Source organism: Erithacus rubecula (assembly GCF_903797595.1).
Source record: "Erithacus rubecula genome assembly, chromosome: 13".
NCBI lineage: Eukaryota > Metazoa > Chordata > Aves > Passeriformes > Muscicapidae > Erithacus > Erithacus rubecula.
This window is the reverse complement of record NC_136665.1, coordinates 1759987-1780295: the sequence shown is the minus strand read 5'-3', so window position 1 is coordinate 1780295 and position 20309 is coordinate 1759987. Positions and strand designations below refer to the sequence as shown.

General features: G+C 49.2%; 1 protein-coding gene across 1 annotated transcript in view; it reads left to right on the top strand.

Moving 5' to 3' along the window:
• The window catches only part of LOC306807311 (uncharacterized protein), a 1031843-nt gene that overhangs the window by 43696 nt on the left and 967838 nt on the right, over positions 1-20309 (top strand). The gene's annotated exons all lie outside the window — the stretch shown is intronic.

The window sequence follows — 20309 nt, the reverse complement described above, 5'->3', positions numbered from 1 at the left end:
AAAGGCTGCCCAACCAGTAGTAGTATAATTTAAAAAAAAAAAAAAAAAAAAAAAAAAAAAGGAGCTCAACCAGTCAGAATAAAACGATACCCGATTAGAAGCTAAAAAGGGTGTTGCTTCTTTAATAACTCAGTTCTTGACACAAGGCATTCTGCAGGAATGTGAATCAGAATTTAATACTCCTATTTTTCCAGTCAGGAAACCAAATGGTGAGTATCAATTAGTGCAAGATCTAAGGGCAATTAATAATATTGCCAAAGACATTCACCCAGTGGTTGCCAATCCATATACTTTGTTAACATCTGTGTCAGAAAAATTTAAATGGTTTTCTGTTATTAATTTGAAAGATGCTTTCTTCTGCATCCCTCTGGCATTCAAAAGTAGAAAATATTTTGCATTTGAGTGGGAAAGTCCTGACACTGGAAGGAAAAGACAGCCCACCTGGTCCCGGCTGCCTCAAGGTTTCAAAATAGTCCTACGATATTTGGAAATCAATTGGCAAAGGAATTAGAAGAGTGGAAGACTGCTGAGGTAAGAGAGTCACCATTCTCTTATGTCATTCTCCAGTATGTAGATGATAGTTTCTAGCAGCAGAAAAAAAAAAAGAAACGTGTCTGAAATTGACTATTGCATTGTTAAATATGCTAGGTCAGGGTGGCTAACGAGTGTCAAAGAAAAAGGCACAGCTGATAAAAGAAAGTGTGATTTATCTTGGATGCGAAATCATGCAAGGACAAAGGAGGCTGGGAGTCAATCGAATAGAAGCAATATGTGCCATACCCCTTCCAAGAAACCATCAAGAGCTTAGGTCCTTTTTTTAGGAATGGTGGGATGGTGCAGACTATGGTTTTTGAATTTTGGACTCTTAGCTAAGCCCTTGTATGAGGCCCTGAAAGAACCACAGTTACACTGGGATCGACAAAGGAAAAAGGCCTTTAAGGACTTAAAACAGGCCTTGAAAGAGGCCCCCACATTAGGCCTCCCAGATCTAAACAAAGATTTCCAGTTATATGTGAATGAAAGGCAGAAGTTAGCACTCGGAGTGCTAACTCAGAGACTTGGATCCTGGAAACGCCCAGTAGGGTATTTTTCGAAACAACTGGATCCAGTTAGTGCTGGATGGCCGTCATGCTTGCGGGCAGTTACGGCCACGGTGATCCTCATCCAGGAAGCCAGAAAATTGACTTTGGGAAGAAAATTAGAGGCATTTGTGCCTCACATGGTACTGGCAGTTCTGGAGCAAAAGGGGGGGTCATTGGCTTTCGTCCAGCAGGATGCTACAACACCAAGCAATCCTGAGAGAACAGGATGATGTGGAACTGAAAATGACTAATCATGTTAACCCAGCAGAATTTCTCCGCAGCGAGCAGGAGGAAGGGAAATTGGTGCATGATTGCATGGGAGTGATTGAACAAGTACATGCAAGCAGAGTCAATTTAAAAGATACTCCAATGGAAAACCCAGACTGGGAACTGTTTACTGATGGATCCAGTTTTGTGGAAAATGAAACCAGGTATGCAGGGTATGCTGTAACAATGGTAAAAACAGTGGTAGAAGCGAAAGCCCTGACTCCCGGAACCTCAGCCCAACGAGCAGAAATTATTGCATTAACAAGAGCTTTGGAATTAAGTGCGGAAAAAAAGGTAAACATATGGACTGATTCTAGATATGCTTTTGGAGGTGTACATATTCATGGAGCTCTATGTATTACTCCAAAGGCGTATTTTAAATCAGTGGCTGTAATGCATGTTAAAGGACATCAAAAGGAAAATAGAAAAATCTACAAAGGAAACCGGATGGCAGATCGGACGGCTCGGGAAGTGGCCAAAGAAGTATGGACTCAAATGGCTTTGGTACCAACTAAGGTGAGCCCAGTAACTCCACATTTATTACAGGAACCTAAGTACTCCCCAGATGACGAAAAACTGGCATCACTGCTGCTGGCCCAAAAGAATGAAGTTGGATGGTATGTAACCGCAATGGGACAAGTTGTAGTGCCTGCCAGAATCATGAAGGCAATTCTGGAAACAAAACATAATAAATGCCATTGGGAAGCAGAGGCCTTAGTAAAATTTTTGAAAAGAGAAGTAATTTCTAACCAGATGTTAACATTGGCAAAAAGGGTGAATGCTATGTGTCCAACCTGTTTGAAAAATAACCCAATAGTTAGAAAACAGATCCAGCTCGGAAACTCTGCAGTGAAACCGACCTATGCCACCAGAAAATCCAGTGCATGACATTCAACCAAGTGTTTGGGTCCGATATAGAAATTCTCGCACTAGCATTTGGCAGGAGCCAGCAAAAGTTCTTTATTAGGGTAGGAGTTACCTTTGCGTTTCTACTCCCTCAGGTACAACTTGGGTTCCTACCAAGAATGATACCAGAATGGGAACAAAACTCAAAGATTCACCAGCTACGGAATAAATTGTTTTTACAAGACGCAGTTTTTGAACTCCAGCAAGTTACTGGTAAACCAATCAACATTGATTGGGATCGTCCGGACATTTCAATAGCCACTGGACTATTAGATAACTGTGAACAATCTATAATTAACAGGACTCTAAATTTACAGATAAGAAAGTGTTGGAACTGCAAAGGGAAAAAGTGTACTGGTAAAGCGTTAGTATTGTTACATTGTGGAAGGTGTCACTCTACAGTTATAAAATCTCAGTGGGGTATTTCACAACCTTTGTGTACTGCTTGCTCTTGGAGAAATCATGCCCTAACCTGGCAAACGGAACTAAAAACAGCAACAGGAGCCTGCGACACGAGGGAAGCCCTGTTGTTAGTAGAAAACAGGGCCAATTTATATAGAATACATTGTAAGTGGAGAATACAGAACACTGTGAGAAACATAAAAGATTGGAAAAAAAGGTAAAATATTGGGTTTATAGTTGTGAAAAATATACTATTGAATTAATACATACCGAGCTTAGGGAAAACCTACCTTCTATAAATTCAGAGATAACCAAAGTCATATTTGGCATTGAAACACTTGATATAGAATAAGCGAGAAAAACAATGTGGCATTTAAATTAATATTAAAACCCTTTGTCAGTGAGTGATAGAGCCACAGAATTAGTGTATGTTGTGTCATCATTTTAATAATTAACAAGTTGTACAGTGATACCGTTTTAAACGTAGACGGAAAAAAAAAAAAAAAGGGTAACATGGGCTAATAAAACAAACACCACTTCTTTTGTTTAGCATTAGTCTCCGCTACTAGCCCTTTTAGAACTTGTCTAGTAAAAATACCAGACTTTAATGAAACTGAGTATAAAGAAATGACCACAGGCTCTTGTACAGTATTCTTGCAACAAAAATCTTAGCAAAATTGAGTGTTACTCTCCCTTGGGACCCACAGGAAATAAGCTTATTGGGGAGTAGACAATTAAATTATACAACAAACGAAACGAGTTGTGTTTATTTAGGATTTTACCGGTATAAAATTAATAATACTTTGCACTAGTTAACCTATAGAAGTTATCCCTTTTGGAACATCTGAATGGGTTTCGTCCATAATACAGTACATTCTGTTAATTGCAGTCTTGTTATTAATTATCTGGTTAGTGTGTAAGTGTGTTTTAGGAGTTACTGAAAAAGAAACCAAACACACCAGAAGTGTGATAAAAGCTTTGACGAGAATCAACGGGATTCACCTGTCTCCTCCGAAGACTGAAGCTGCTATCGGGCAAGAAAATCCGGCATTTAAAAGGAAATCCAGCATTTGAAAAACTCAATGATAACGAAGAGTTGAGCACCCTTGCAGAAGACTGAAGAATGCTCAAAAGGGGGGAAATAATGCCATTTTGATACAATAAATTGTATTAAAATAATAATAAACCTTAGTAATCGATATTAGTTGACATTAGTAGTTGTTATGCTAAGGCTTGGTAGGCCGCATGTAACCGGCAGATGAACTTTATAGCAAATTTTGTAATATAAGCAGTGTAGTTGAGAAATAATTACTTATCTTAAGGAGTGTATCCATTTATCTAGGGAATGTACCTTTTGGCAAAATCTTAAATGTCAGAGAGATTATGGTACCAGGTATCAAAAATGAAGTAAGAATCTGTTAAGATGAAGAAATCATGTAAAGAAGCATATACAAACCCTGTGAATTTTCTGTTAAAGGGGGCTCTGTCTTTGGACGCTAGTCCACAGGCTCCCGAGGCCTAAAAAAAAGCACTGCATAAACGACTTCGGTTGTTTGTGTTTTCTTCGGATCGGGAAACAGTAAGATTGAACTACACTCTTGGAATCCTGCAAGCAGAAGAGCACAGAACCAGTAGGAAGGAAATTTAACTTCCCATAGATTTGCGGCTACAATACATGCTCTTCATGCAGTCTTCTGTGGCAAATAGGATGCTTGTTAATCCGGCTGCCATATGCAGAGATTATATCGGCATGTTCAGTGCAAGGCCAGGAATGCGGTGTGCTGTGCATGCTTTCTCCAAAGCATTACTTTCACTTCTGTGCTGTTCGCTATGCAGGATTCAAGGAGTGCACAGAACTCTTCCAAGTTGCAGGGCAGACTTGTATGGAACCGAGGGTTTAGAAGAAAAGTGCACATGCCAGGCGCGTTTTGGCAGTAGCAGAAGCTAGCAGCAGAGTGTACTGAGTGAGCAGTATAGACAATTCACCTCTGTTGGAGAGAAATTGCTGTAAAACACAAAGCGTGAACAAGGAAGAAGCAGAGCAGCAGAGTGCTCTGCGCAGTGTACAGTTTGTCAGTGACTCCTGGTAAGAAGGAAGATAAACGTGCGTGGTACTGATAGAAGAAGCAGTGCTGACAGAGAGGTGCACTTTTCTCCTAAGCCACCTATAGCACAGCAGTGTGTCTAGCTTCCTGAAAGAGTACCTTGCACTCTTTCAAGTCTGCAGAGCCAAAGTGTACTTGAAGCTAAGGAGAAAGCACGTGCACCACACAGCACTTCTCCCTTTCCACTGTACAGGCCAGTGTGATCTCTGCATCTCAACGCCTAACAGCAAAATCCTGTTTACCACAGGAGGCTGCTTGTAGAATTTGCATGTATTAGCAAAGTTAGCTGTCGTTGATCTTCCTTCTTACCAGGAGACACTTACAAACAGTAACCTGCGCAGAGCACTCTGCTGCTCTGCTTCTTCCTTGTTCGCGCTTTGTGTTTTACAGCGATTTCTCTCTGACAGAGGTGAATTGTCTTCTACTGCTCAAACACTACACTCTGCTGCTAGCTTCTGCTACTGCCAAAAGACACCTGGCATGTGCATTTTTCTTCTAAACCCTCTGTTCCATACAAGTCAGCTTTCCTTCTGGTAAGACTGAACTACACTCTTGGAACCCTGCAAGGATAAAAGCACAGAACTAGTAAGAAGGAAATTCAACTTCACATAGCTTTGCTGCTACAATACATACTCTTCATGCAGTCTTCAGTGTGCAAATAGGATGTATGTTAATCCGGCTGCGATATACAAAGATGACATTGGTATGTTCAGTGCAAGGCCAGGAATGCTGTCTGCTGTGCACGCTTTTGCCAAAGCATTACTTTCACTACTGTGCTGTTCGCTATGCAGGGTTCAAGGAGTGCACAGCACTCTTACAAGATGCAGGGCAGACTTGTAATGAACCGAGGGTTTAGAAGAAAAATGCACATGCCAGGCGTGTTTTGGCAGTAGCAGAAGCTAGCAGCAGAGTGTACTGAGTAAGTACTAGAAGAGAATTCAATTGTGCTAGAGAGAAATTGCTGTAAAACACAAAGCGCGAACAAGGAAGAAGGAGAGCAGGAGAGTGCTCTGCGCAGTGTATTGTTTGTCAGTGAGTCCTGGTAAGAAGGAAGATCAACGTGCATGGTACTGATAGAAGAAGCAGTGCAGACAGAGAGGTGCACTTTTCTGCTAAGCCACCTATAGCACAGAAGTCTGTCTAGCTTCCTGAAAGAGTATCTTGCACTCATTCAAGTCTGTAGAGCCAAAGTGTACTTGAAGCTAAGGAGAAAGCAAGCGCACCACACAGCACTTCTCCCTTTCCACTGTACAGGCCAGTGTGTTCTCTCCATCTCAAAGCCTAACAGCAAGATCCTGTTTACCACAGGAGGCTGCATGTAGAATTAGCATGTAGTAGCAAAGTTAGCTGTCGTTGATCTTCCTTCTTACCAGGAGACACTGACAAACAGTACACTGCGCAGAGCACTCTGCTGCTCTGCTTCTTCCTTGTTTGCGCTTTGTGTTTTACAGCGATTTCTCTCTGACAGAGGTGAATTGTCTTCTACTGCTCACACAGTACAGTCTGCTGCTAGATTCTGCTACTGCCAACACACACCTGGCATGTGCACTTTTCTTCTAAACCCTCTGTTCCATACAAGTCGGCTTTCCTTCTGGTAAGAATGAACTACACTCTTGAAAGCCTGCAAGGAGAAGAGCACAGAACTAGTAAAAAGGAAATTCAACTTCCTGTAGTTTTGCTGCTACTAATACATACTCTTCATGCAGTCTTCTCTGGTAAATAGGACACTTGTTAATCAGGCTTTGATATGCAGAGATGACATTGGTATGTTCAGTGCAAGGCCAGGAATGCTGTGTGCTGTGCATGCTTTCTCCAAAGCATTACTTTCACTACTGTGCTGTTTGCTATGCAGGGTTTAAGGAGTGCACAGCACTCTTACGTCATTTGTAGTTACCTGTCCTTTCTGTAGTTTCTCTGCCCGTTTTTTACTGTTTGATCGCTGCCTCAATCACCTGATTTTATATTTTTCTGGTTTTTGGTGTCCTTTGCATTAGTTTTGATTTTTTCTTGGTGGTTTGTTTTGTTTACCTGTTTCGTTGGGCCACATTTTTGACATTGTTATTTGATTGAGGCTGGAATCAGCTTGCAATTTGTGTTGTAAGATTTCAAAGCCAGGTGTTGCACGTAAAGATTTTCTTTCTTTTTCAAGTCACCTCAGACGGAGCTCTGCAAACCCTTGTCACTTTGTGGACTGTGTGCTCTCAGACAGCAGTTTGTGCATGAACAGGAAACTTGTAGTTCCTACCTCCATTACATGCAACAAAATTTAAAGAGTTTGGAAACGGAACAATTGTAACATTTATTTTGCCTTATTTTTGCTGCCATGCAATAAAATTGTGTCAGATTCATCAATGAACTGGGTTCTTCCAGGCTGGGGTGTGCAAGGATGATCCCTTAGCCCACGTGTGGACCTGGTGTGCACCAGGCCAGACACGACCATCATCCATAGCCAGCCTCTGTCTGCAAAGAGAGCAAGGAGCTGCATCTCTGAGGACCTCAGGGGTTAGTGAGCAAACCGACCAAATCCCTAATTTCTATCAGTTACTTTACCAGGAGTATTTGTAGATAAGCCCTGCCTTGACCAGGCAGATTCCACCATGGATGCCAGGCTGAGCAGACCCAGGCAAAAGGTGCCTGAGATAAGAAATAATAAACAATCCTTGGAAAAAGAGAAAACTGTTTCCAGCAATCTCTCTTCGGCTGCTTCAGAGAAAACCAGGGTTTGAAGAACCTTCATATCCCTCTGGGCTGATCTCGGGGCAAAGGAGAAAGCCCAGACATGGACATAAAACTACTTGACCTTTGCTAAATATTGAGATCAGGAAACAATCTCTGGTAAGTAGCTTTTAATACCGAGCTATACATTTAATTTTCAACCTACACACTCAACATTATAGCACAATTTCCTGCATAGCTTTAATGTCATTATTATGGGCTGTACTCAGGAGTCAAGCAGTGGGCTGAAAAACATATTTACAATGAAGTTCTGTTCACAGCACCTGAGGGTGTTCTGGAGCTCTCCTCTTTGTTGTTTTGATTCTTCCTGGGACCTCTGACTGTTGGCTTCATGTTTGCTGCAGATTTCCTTTACGTTTTTAAAATGAAAATGGTCAAAGTGTCTTCGACCTGTCTTGCTGGACATTGTGAAGAGGAACAGTCCTCTACTGCAAGTGTCACAGGTGGAGCAGAGATCTGGGAGTGCTGTGTTAGAACCAAATCAGACTCGTCACACCTGCCAGAACAATTGGTCCATGCTGCCCTTCACTGCTCTGCCTGTTTCACACTATTTCATGCCAGAGTAACTTCACTGCCGCTAAGTGTGGATGTGTTTTGCTGGAGCCAGCACAGCAGAACCAGCAGAAACCAGCCCCAGAATTAATGGGGCTCTGCAGAGGAGCCCCAGACCGTTCATCAGCCTGCCCACAGAACTGGCTCCAACTCTGAGCCCTTGTCACTACAGTCCAAAGAAAACATACTTCTAATATTTCTGAGGCACTTAGGACTGAGGGCCTGCATGTTCTTGTGCAGATAAGAATCCAGAAGTTCTTTGTTACTTCAGGAAAAACCCGGCAGTGGTGCCTATCCAGCACCTGGTATCAGCACATTGCGGCTGCACGTGCAGGAGAAGCAGCAGCAGCAGCATTGTTTGTACCCGTGGCTTTGTTAAGCTGAACTCCCCCACACTCTGAACAGTGCTCATCACAAACAGATTTAATGGCACACCGGTGCCATACATTTCTCCTAAAAGCTTCCCTTTGCAAGTAAACTTTGCTGAAAAGTTAATGCCGAGCATGAACGAGCAACTTGGGTGTCAGTCAGGAGGCGGAGGGGTCAGAAACACTGACACTCCTGGAGCAGCATCTCTCCTGCAGCGCTCGGGGCCACCCGAGCCGCCCCCGGAGCGCGCTGCGGGAGCCGCCCCGGACTCACCTGCAGCGCCAGGCACCGCGCATCGCTGCTCCGCAGGGCGGCCCGCTTGTCCCCCAGCAGCTCCCGCAGGCTGCCCTTCTCCTCGTGCAGCTCGGCGATGCGCTCCTTGGGCCGCTCCAGCGCCATCATCTCCTGGCAGCGCTCTCGGGAGCGGGGCCCCGGCGGCCGCCGCTCGGGCTCGGCGGGGCGGGCGCGGCTGCGGCGGCGGCTGCGCGGGCGGATCTGGCTCTCGCTGCGCTCGCTCTCCCGGCCCAGCGCAGCCGCGGCCTCTCACGGGTGCTGAAGCGGCCGCGGAGCCGCGCGTGGAAGTGGCGGAAGGTGAGCTCGGCCGAGAGCCCGTCCCGCAGCCCCGGCAGCGCTCGGGCTCCGCCGCCTCCTGCGGCCCCGGCACCCGGCACAGCGTGCGGAACTCCTCGCCGGGGATGCTGCCCGCCCGGCGCAGTGCAGGCGCTGGAAGATCTCCTGCAGCTGCTGCTCCAGGCCGGCGGCCAGCACGATGCTCTGGTTCTCCACGCCGCGCTCCAGCCCGGAGCGGCGGGCGAGGGCGCCGAGCAGCCGCTGCGTGCGCCGGGCCGGCCGCCCGTAGGGGTCCCAGCCCTCAGGCGGCTCCATCGCGCCCGCCCGGCCCGCGGCGCTGCCCGAGCATCCTGAGCGCCGCCCAAGGTCTGAACACGCTGCCAAAGCCAGGCGGTGCCAACAGGCTCCGGTAACAGCCCCGGCACGGCGTGGTGAGGAGCCGGGTCTGGGGGCCATCTAAGGAGTCCTGTCAAGAGCAAATCGTTCTAATATTCCCTCTAGGACAAAAAAGGAGCAAACCAGTGCAGCTGATATGTGAGGAAAAAGAATTCAAGTTCATTTAAAATGCTGCTTAATACAGGGTTGAGTTTCTTTGGAGTGAACTGAGGCTAATAAATAGTTGCTCCCATATGCTGGGGATTCTCTGTGTGATATATGATATAATGTAATTCGTGTAAAGTTGTAAATTAATGTAGAATAAGCAATGGTTGTATGACTAAAACCATAAAAAACTTGAAAACCAAAAGCTGCGGAGGGAGGAACAAATATTGCTTAATCACTACACTGTAACTGCCAACAAAAGCTTGAAGAGCTGGGATTAGCAAAGCAATAGACGTAGCGGGTGGAGATGGCTCTGTCCAGAGAACAGCCAAACGATAAGAGCCCAATAAGCACCACGATGAAGATAAGCAGAGGCATGTGGGAAAATACATCTAATTGCCAGTTTGCAGTAAACCAAGACCTGCAAGTTGCATCTGAATACCACATTCTCAAAAACCAGAACCAGCTTTCATCAGAATTCATCATATCCCAAAATATAGTTTTCTCCATCCGAACGCAGGAAAAGAAAATCGCATGAATATGTGGAACAAAACAAAACAAAACAAAACAAACAAACAAAAAAAAAAAAAACAAAAAAACGACAAAGACCTCCACTCCACGCTAAAAAACTGTTCATAAACTAAGCTGACCAAGGGAGTTTTGTGAACATTGGGGGATCTGATGCAATAGAGATCAGATCAGAGTGTGTTCAGCTGGTGTGGACCCCGGGTTCGGCGCTGTCCCTGTGTTTGATTGTGGCTATTGAGGACGGTACTTTGGTTGCAAAATAAATATTGCTTCTTTTAATCATATTTAATTCGGCTTCATCTCATTTTTATCTATAAAATAAAATCTATCTGCAAATAGGCTTTGATGGGAAATCTCTGACAACCTTTGGTTTTGCTCTTGAAGATAAGTCGAGCACCTGAGTAGCTGTTGGGGGTTGAGTGCTTTTCTGTTACTGTGTCAATTGAAAGAATTTTTCCCATTATCATGCCAATGGAGCTGGCCGGGTTACACCCAGGGTCACTGATGGGTCCAGACAAAAGGGAGGTGGGTGGGGACGGCCCCCGGAGGGGCCTCTGAGGCTTCCGGGAGGGCACTCGTGTTTCCGGCGAGCTCGGAGGAGGACGCCTGGGATCGTTCAGCCACGCGGCCGAGCACAGCAGAGCCAGACCCTCTGCGATCACCTGCCCTGCATCTGCCCCATTTCCAGCCTCCTGCCTCTGCGGACACAGCTGATCCCCCGGACACACACGGTGAGCGAGGAGCCGCCGCCCTCGGTGAGGGTGAGCCCGTTCCCGCCCGAGACAGGCGTGGCCGCTGCTGCCCCTCCCCCCTCCCTCCTGCCTTCGTTCCCGTCTGTCCTCTGGCAAATCCGGGCTCTGGACTAAGTACAGAGACAGCGTGCTTGCATCTAAAGGGACTGACACCGAGTTATCTATTTCGTTCTGTTAGCAATTTTAACTGTTATTGTTTTCTGTTTGTATAGTTAGATATATTAGTAAAAGAGCTGTTATTCCCACCCCCCCTTATCTCTGCCTCAGAGTCCTTGATTCAAACAATCGTAATACTTGGAGGAGGGGAGTGGAACCAAAGTCTCTATTCCAAAAAGGGAAACTTCTGCCCCTACTGGCAGACACCTGTTCTTTCAAACCAGGACAGATTTTGGCGCCCAACGTGGGGCCTGAGGGCACTAAGTTGAGAGTTAAGACAGGAATAACAGCTCTCTTAACTGGCAATATGTTGTCTGGTTTAATCTGGTTTGTGTTCCATGTGGTCACAGCCATCTCCCTCCCATTTGTAAGCCCTTTTTTGAATTTGGGCCCCCTCTCCAAGGTTGCTGTGGCTATTGTCCGATTGGTTTGGTGGATTGATTATGTCAGGAATTCATGGGTTTTTAATTTTTTCTGGGAAGCGGTTGCATGGATCCAGAGCTATTGTACTCTAACTGCGTGTTTCTGGGGCTATTTCAGTAATGGTACTTACTGTGAGATAACGAGTGCAAGGGAAATTTTCTCCCAACCCATCACCCAGTTTTTTGAGGCTACCCCACTGGTTCTCAAGGATTTCAGATCTGTTTTAATTGCCCCTGTTATTATACAGTGGCTGGTGTTGCTGGTAGGCTTGTTCTACTTAGCATTCAGAATCAAGGGAATATTGGCTTGGACAACAACTCTGATACCTGCCCCAGGGACTAGGGATGCTGCCCCAGAACCTGCCTCTGCCCCAGGGACTAGGGATGCTGCCCCAGAACCTGCCTCTGCTGCAGGGACTAGGGATGTTGTCCCAGAACCTGCCTCTGCCCCAGAGACTAGGGAGGTTGCCCCAGAACCTGCCTCTGCCCCAGGGACTAGGAATGTTGCCCCAGAGCCTGCCCCAGGGACTAGGGATGCTGCCCCAGAGCCTGATGCTGCCCCACAGCCCACTGCAGAAATGAGCCACCCAGAGTGGGTGGGGGCTCTAGTGAAGGATATAGGCCAAATGCTGAAAGAGCAGAGTCAGATGTTGAAGGAGCATAGCCAGATGATGAAGGAGTATTTTTCTCCAGCTGGTGAGAAACCCTGCCCTAAAGAGGGAGAGTCAGATGGTGCTGCAGTGGAACTCGTAGATGTTGTATCTGTCCAGGTTCCAGCTGGATCACAGGAGCAGCCACAGCCAGCAGCAGTTGCTCCTGTGGAAACTAGGAAATCTAAGATTAAAACGAGGCACTTAGATAATGGGGATCAGCAAGGAGGGTCCTCACAACCAGCAAGAGAGCCAGAGGTTGAGATTGTCACCGAGTCCCTCTCATACGATAGTCTCCGTAACCTGCGCAAAGACATTGCTCGGCGGGGCCGTGAGCCTTTTACAACTTGGTTACTCCGGGTCTGGGACCTTACGGGAACAGGTGTTCAACTGGATGGAACTGAGGCCAGGAATTTGGGATCCTTGGCCCAGGATTCAGGTGTGGACCAGATATTCGTAAGGGAGCAAGGCCTCCTTTCCCTCTGGGACCGGCTTTTAATGAGTGTGAGAGAGAAGTTTGTCCACAGAGAGAGAATGCAGGAGCACCACCGTAGGTTGCGCTGGAAGACCCTTGAGGAAGGGATCCAGCAGCTGAGAGAGACAGCAGTATTAGAGGTACTCTTTGGGAGAGATGGACAGCATGACAATGACCCTGACAAGGTCAAGTGCACAGGGCAGATTTTATGGAATCTGGCAACCTTGGGTCCATCTCAATATACCACCTACATAGCAATGATTAATGCCGATAACAGTCCAGAGACAGTGTGTTCTGTTGCCAACAAACTCAGAAATTTTGAGAGCATGATGAATGGCCCAATGCAGGCTAATGTCTCTGCCGTGGCCAGGGACCTCCAACAGGTCGAAGATAGGATGAGGGATATGAGGGAGGAGATGATGGAGGAGATGAGGGAGGTGAGGGAGGAGGTGAGGAAGATCAGCGTAGCAGCAGTACGAGTCACAGGCCCCCAAGTCAGAGCTTCACGTCCCCCAGCTAGGGAGAGAGGGTACACCTCACGAGCTGACCTGTGGTTTTTCCTGCGAGACCATGGGGAAGAAATGGGAAAATGGGAAGGGAAACCCACTTCTGTCCTGGCAGCACGGGTGCGTCAGCTCAGGGAGGGAAATGCTAACCGAGGGAGCCGCACTAAAATGAAGGTAGCCTCAACCACCCACAAGCAAGGTGCAGGGTATTACAGCAAGGAGGATGTTATGTCAGATCCCCTGGAAGGAACCTCCACTATGTATGCCCAGGAAAGAAATAATAACCAGGGCTAGAGGGGCCCTGCCTCTAGCCAGGGAGAGGCATGGGATGACAGGATCTATTGGATAGTGTGGGTGCGATGGCCTGGCACGTCAAAGCCACAGAAACATAAAGTGTTAGTTGATACTGGTTCACAATGCACCCTGATACCATCAGAACATGTGGGGAAGGTACCTGTTTCCATTGTTGGGGTGACGGGGGGATCACAGGAATTCACTTTGCTGGAAGCTGAGATGAGCCTGATAGGGAAGGGGTGGCAGAAACATCCAATTGTAACTGGCCCAGGGGCTCCATGCATTCTAGGCATAGACTTCCTCAGGAACGGCTACTACAAAGACCCAAAGGGGTTCAAGTGGGCTTTTGGAATAGCTGCTGTAGAGACAGAGAGCATTAAGCAGTTGAACACCTTGCCTGGACTGTCAGAAAACCCCTCTGCAGTAGGACTCCTGAAAGTGACTGAACAGTAGGTGCCAATTGCCACCATGACCGTGCACCTCCGGCAGTACCGGATAAATCGAGATGCTGTGATCCCCATCCACAAAATGATCCGTGATCTAGAGAGCCAAGGGGTGGTCAGCAAGAGCCACTCACCCATCAACAGTCCTATCTGGCCTGTGCAGAAATCTGATGGAGAATGGAGACTGACTGTGGACTATCGGGCATTGAATGAAGTAACTCCACTGCTGAGCGCTGCCATGACGGACGTGCTGGAACTCCAGTACGAGCTGGAGTCCAAGGCAGCAAGGTGGTATGCCACCATTGACATTGCAAATGCATTCTTCTCCATTCCTTTGGCAGCAGAGTGCAGGCCTCAGTGTGCTTTCACCTGGAGGGGCGTGCAGTACACCTGGAACCGACTTCCCCAGGGGTGGAAGCACAGCCCCACCATCTGCCACGGACTGATCCAGGCTGCACTGGAAAAGGGTGAGGCTCCAGAACATTTGCAGTACATCGATGACATCATTGTGTGGGGGAACACAGCAATGGAGGTGTTTGAGAAAGGAGAGAAGATCATCCAGATTTTACTGGGAGCCGGTTTCGCCATTAAAAAGAGCAAAGTCAAAGGACCTGCCCGAGAGATCCAGTTCCTGGGAGTGAAGTGGCAGGATGGACGGCGCCAGATCCCCACTGAATTCATCAATAAGATCACTGCAATGTCCCCACCAACAAGCAAGAAGGAGACACAAGCTTTTCTAGGTGCTATCGGCTTTTCGAGAATGCACGTCCCTGAGTATAGCCAGATTGTGAGCCCTCTCTACCTGGTCACTCGCAAGAAGAATGAATTCCGCTGGGGCCCTGAACAACAGCAAGCTTTTGCCCAGATCAAACAGGAAATCGCTCATGCAGTGGCCCTTGGCCCAGTCAGGACAGGACCAGAGGTAAAGAATGTGCTCTACTCTGCAGCTGGGAACCATGGTCTGTCCTGGAGCCTTTGGCAGAAGGTGCCTGGTGAGACCCGAGGCCGACCCCTGGGATTCTGGAGCAGAAGCTACAAAGGATCTGAAGCCAACTACACTCCCACAGAGAAGGAAATCTTGGCTGCCTATGAGGGAGTTCAAGCTGCCTCAGAGGTGATTGGCACAGAAGCACAACTTCTCCTGGCACCCCGACTGCCAGTGCTGGGGTGGATGTTCAAAGGAAAGGTTCCCTCTACTCACCACGCCACCGACGCCACATGGAGCAAGTGGATTGCCCTCATCACGCAGCGCGCCCGTATTGGTAACCCAAATCGCCCTGGGATTTTGGAGATAATTACGAACTGGCCAGAAGGTGAAGATTTTGGTCTCGCTGATGAAGAGGAGCAGAAGCAAGTGACCCAGGCTGAAGAAGCTCCACCGTACAACCATCTGCCAGCAGATGAAACACGCTACACCCTTTTCACCGACGGTTCCTGCCGCATTGTGGGGATGGACCGGAAGTGGAAAGCTGCCGTATGGAGCCCCACACGACAGGTTGCACAAGCTACCAAAGGAGAAGGTGGATCGAGTCAACTTGCTGAACTCAAAGCTGTTCAGCTGGCCTTGGACATTGCTGAGAGCGAGAAATGGCCAAAGCTCTACCTTTACACTGATTTGTGGATGGTAGCCAATGCTCTGTGGGGTTGGCTGGAAAGGTGGAAAAAGGCTGACTGGTAACGTAGAGGAAAACCAATCTGGGCTGCTGATAAGTGGAAAGACATTGCCACTCGGGTAGAGAAGCTGCCTGTGAAAGTCCGTCATGTGGATGCCCATGTTCCCAAGAGTCGGGCTAATGAAGAACACAGGCACAAGAAGCAGGTAGATCAGGCTGCACAGATAGAGGTCTCAAAGATAGACTTAGATTGGGAACACAAGTGAGAACTGTTCCTGGCTCGATGGGCCCACTATGCCTCAGGCCATCAGGGCAGAGACGCCACCTATAAGTGGGCACGAGACCGAGGGGTGGATCTAACCATGGACAGCATCTCTCAGGTTATTCATGACTGTAACACGTGCGCTGCCATCAAACATGCCAAGCGGGTGAAGCCCCTCTGGTATGGGGGGCGATGGTCCAAATATAAGTACGGAGAGGCCTGGCAGATTGACTATATCACACTGCCTCAGACCCGCCAGGGCAAGCGCTATGTGCTGACCATGGTAGAAGCCACCACCGTATGGTTGGAGACCTACGCTGTGCCCCACGCCACTGCTCGGAGCACCATCCTGGGCCTGGAAAAACAAGTCCTCTGGAGGCATGGTACCCCTGAAAGAATTGAGTCAGACAATGGGACTCATTTCAAAAATAGCCTTATAAACACCTGGGCTAAAGAACATGGCATCGAGTGGGTGTACCATATTCCCTACCATGCACCAGCGGCTGGGAAAGTCGAAGGGTGCAATGGTCTGCTTAAAACCACCTTAAAGGCACTTGGTGGAGGGACTTTCAAGAACTGGGAGATCAATCTACCAAAGGCCACATGGTTAGTGAATAGCCGAGGTTCCACTAACCGAGCAGGCCCTGCCCAGTCAGAGCCCTTGGGAGCAGCAGATGGAGATAAGGTTCCAGTGGTACACCTGAGAGGCATGTTAGGGAAAACTGTCTGGGTGAACTCTGCTTCCAGCAAAGACAATCCTGTTCGTGGGGTGGTTTTCGCTCAAGGACCAGGTTGCACTTGGTGGGTGATGCAAAAGGATGGAGAGACTCGATGCATACCCCAAGGGGACCTTGTTCTAGGGTGAACTCTATATGATACTGTGCCTGTAACTACATGTATGTATATAATTTAAAGATTTCAATATGATGTAGCATGTTGGCATGGAAGAAATTCGGGGTGGATAATGTTGGGGGTTGAGTGCTTTTCTGTTACTGTGTCAATTGAAAGAATTTTTCCCATTATCATGCCAATGGAGCTGGCCGGGTTACACCCAGGGTCCCTGATGGGTCCAGACAAAAGGAGGTGGGTGGGGACGGCCTCCGGAGGCGCCTCTGAGGCTTCCGGGAGGGCACTCGCGTTTCCGGCGAGCTCGGAGAAGGACGCCTGGGATCGTTCAGCCACGCGGCCGAGCACAGCAGAGCCAGACCCTCTGCGATCACCTGCCCTGCATCTGCCCCATTTCCAGCCTCCTGCCTCTGCGGACACAGCTGATCCCCCGGACACACACGGTGAGCGAGGAGCCTCCGCCCTCGGTGAGGGTGAGCCCGTTCCCGCCCGAGACAGGCGTGGCCGCTGCTGCCCCTCCCCCCTCCCTCCTGCCTTCGTTCCCGTCTGTCCTCTGGCAAATCCGGGCTCTGGACTAAGTACAGAGACAGCGTGCTTGCATCTAAAGGGACTGACACCGAGTTATCTATTTCATTCTGTTAGCAATTTTAACTGTTATTGTTTTCTGTTTGTATAGTTAGATATATTAGTAAAAGAGCTGTTATTCCCACCCCCCCTTATCTCTGCCTCAGAGTCCTTGATTCAAACAATCGTAATACTTGGGGGAGGGGAGTGGAACCAAAGTCTCTATTCCAAAAAGGGAAACTTCTGCCCCTACTGGCAGACACCTGTCCTTTCAAACCAGGACAGTAGCTTTGGTGAGGAATGGAGAATTGTTTCTCAGTGTTTCCTCAAGAGGAGCCTTAAATTTAGCACAGGAAGAAGGAAAGGCAAAGGTTTAAAAGCCTTCCCTTCCTGAAGGGACACACTTCCAGAGGAGTCTGTGAGGAGAATACCCCTCAGCCACTGCCAGGGCTGTTTGTCTCCTCTGCAGGCTCAGTATTCTGGGAGTTGCACAAGCCTCAGCTGCCACTGTACTTTCCTCTGAATATTTCTTGTTGTGCAGTACACAGGGAGAATATTTTGTGCTAGATTCTCCTCTGGGCTTTGAGGTGAATCTCAGTAAGAGTGATGATTTTCATGTCCAGATGTACTTTTTGTAGATAGTAAGGAAAAGGGAAGAGGTACCATGGAAAATTTGTTGCTCAAAGTGTGAGTGCCCAGCCACACTGAAAATAAAGTTTGAATTGAAGATTTTTTTTTATTTTTTTCTCTCGACAGGTGGGGTAAAACATGCAGAGCTAAACAAGTTATTTGAAGAGATTTAGCCAGCACCCAGCTGTATGAAAATCAAAACAGCAAAGGATGAGACAGGGCATTGGAAGGATCTTCAGCTCTTCTTGTTGAAGGTACAACAGTATGAAAACTGCCTCTGGATGTTACCCCTAGGTAACAGCTGTTATTTGCAGGGAAGAGCAGATGCCTCAAGCTGTTGGTGGCCCATGTGCTGAGTGGCTGGCCCAGTTTCAGTCCTAGCAGGACCAGGGCGGCTGGCTGAGCAGGGGAGGAGGTGGGGGGATCTCGGGGGGCTTCTGCTTCATAGCCAGGCTGCGGGGCCATGGGGGAGGCACAAAGGGCTGGTACTCTGCTTTCCTAGGCAGCTGCTGCTGCTGCGGAGGCCGTGTCTGAGAGAGGTCAAACCAGGTGGTCCTTGGGCTCTCTGGGGGCGAGGGGGAGTCGCGCCTTCTTGGCCGGGATCCTGGAGCTGCAGCAGGACGAATGTGGAGAGAGCAGTGTCTGAGGCCCCAGCTGCCCCTGGCACACAGGGAGCCTCGTGCCCAGCAGGGCCCAGAGCTGGCAAGGCTCCCCAGCACGGCTGGAGCTGCTGGCACAGCTTGGCCCAGCTGGACAGCTGCCCCTCAAGGCCCCGGCCAGCAGGGGATGGCTCTGGGCAGGGTCCCTGGCCAGGAGCAGCCCCAGAGCGCCTCTGCATTTCAAGGGCAATCTGGGCCCCACTCTTTCTCCTCCCCACCTTGCTCTGCCTCTGCCCGCTGCTCCTGGGGCTGCTCTTGGCCACGCAGCCTCAGCGGGAGCCAGCACTGGCTGCAGCCCCAGCGGCTCCCCAGAACAAGGCCCAGCAATTGGGAGGCCAATGAAAGGTGGGCAGCAGCAGAACCCTCAGCAGAGTTATGTGGACAACCACTGACCATGCACAACTCCACAGCAGCCTCACTGGCAATGTTTCCTGTCTACAGCCGCCTTCAAATGCAGCTGTTTGAGAGGGAGAGCAACAAAACACTCACCGGTTTCTCTTCCAGAGAAACCAAGCTCCATGGCAGGATGAAATGATGACAAGCTCCAAAGAAAGCAGCACTACCAATAACATCTCACAGCACCATACATCCTTACACCATACATCTTTAGAAAAAATCTTTCCAATGCTCTTCTGGATATGGGGAACATGTGTTGAGGTGCTGGCTGCATCTGTAGGAGCAATGGAGTGTCTGAGCCCGTGCTGTGTTCCACTGCTGAGCTGTCAGCTCGCTGGATACAGCCAGGACGTACTCTGTTCCCCTGGAGCTGGGGCCTGGGGCACCTTGGTCCCCTTGGAACAGGCTGTGCCACCCAACAAAGCCCAGAAGGCCGGGAGGAGAGCCCGGGGGCAGCGCAGCTGCTTGGGCAGTGGCTCCTTCCAAGGACCCACAGACTGGGCCAGAGGTCCCAGAGCCCCGGGGTTGCACAGCACCACAGGCACCGAGCAGTCAGTCCTGGAGCACAGCTGTTGCGGCAGCAGCGGCGGCGGTGGCAGTGGTGCTGACATTGGGACAGCGGTGGCAGCACAGCGGTGGCAGCAAGAGCTGCGGCACTGGCAGAGGGCAAGGCACCATGGCCCTTGCTCTGCGCCTCTTCCTCCTGCTCCTCCTGGCTGTGGCCCTGCCTGCCAGGGCTGCCCAGGCAGCTCCGTGGCCAGCGCGGGGAGCAGGTGAGCCGGCGGCCTGGCTCCCCTTTCCCGGGACAGCGCTCCCTTCTCCCCAGGAAGCGTTGGGAATGCTTTTGCATAGGGCAATAGGGAGGCTTTCCTCTGTGGGAGGGAGAGAGCCCACAGGGGCCCTGGTCAGCTTCAGCCACCCATTCAGGGATGTCGCACAGAGCATGGAAAGATTGTGTAGAGTAACCGGAGGCAGCCCAGACATCCCCACGCCCCTCTGCAACACTGGCTATGTCCAATGACATGTGGCTCCTACAGCTTTACTTGACACATACATATCAAGCGGAAATCTTGTGCTCTAAGGTCTTCCAACAGCCCAGAACCATGACACAGAAGACAAGAAATCGCTGGAGTCCGACAAACTTCTGGAACAGATTCTGAGTGATCTGGACATTCGCCGGGGTGGGTGCATTTCCCTCAGCCTTCTCCTGACACTCAGCAGCCGGGGGATTTCCCTGCACATCTGGACACGCCGTGCCCGGCACAGTGGGAAGGGATCCATGGCAGCCTCGCTGCCCCGCTGCTGCTGTCACACCCTGCAGGGCTGTATCCCAGCCTGGCCTGGCTGCAGCTTCTCCCCAGCCTCTGCAGGAAGGCTTTTGCCATCAGCTCACAGGGAGAACAAAGTGCCCCATTGGGCATGCACACCCTGAGATCCCCTGAAATTTCCTGGTCTCCCAGCACTTGAGGAGGGGCAGCTGTTTTGAAAAGGGGTGCCAAGGCCATCCCCATAACATGGCCTTTGTCCTGATCCTTACCAATATCTATGACAAGCATTGCCTCCTGAAGATGCCACCTCCCAACT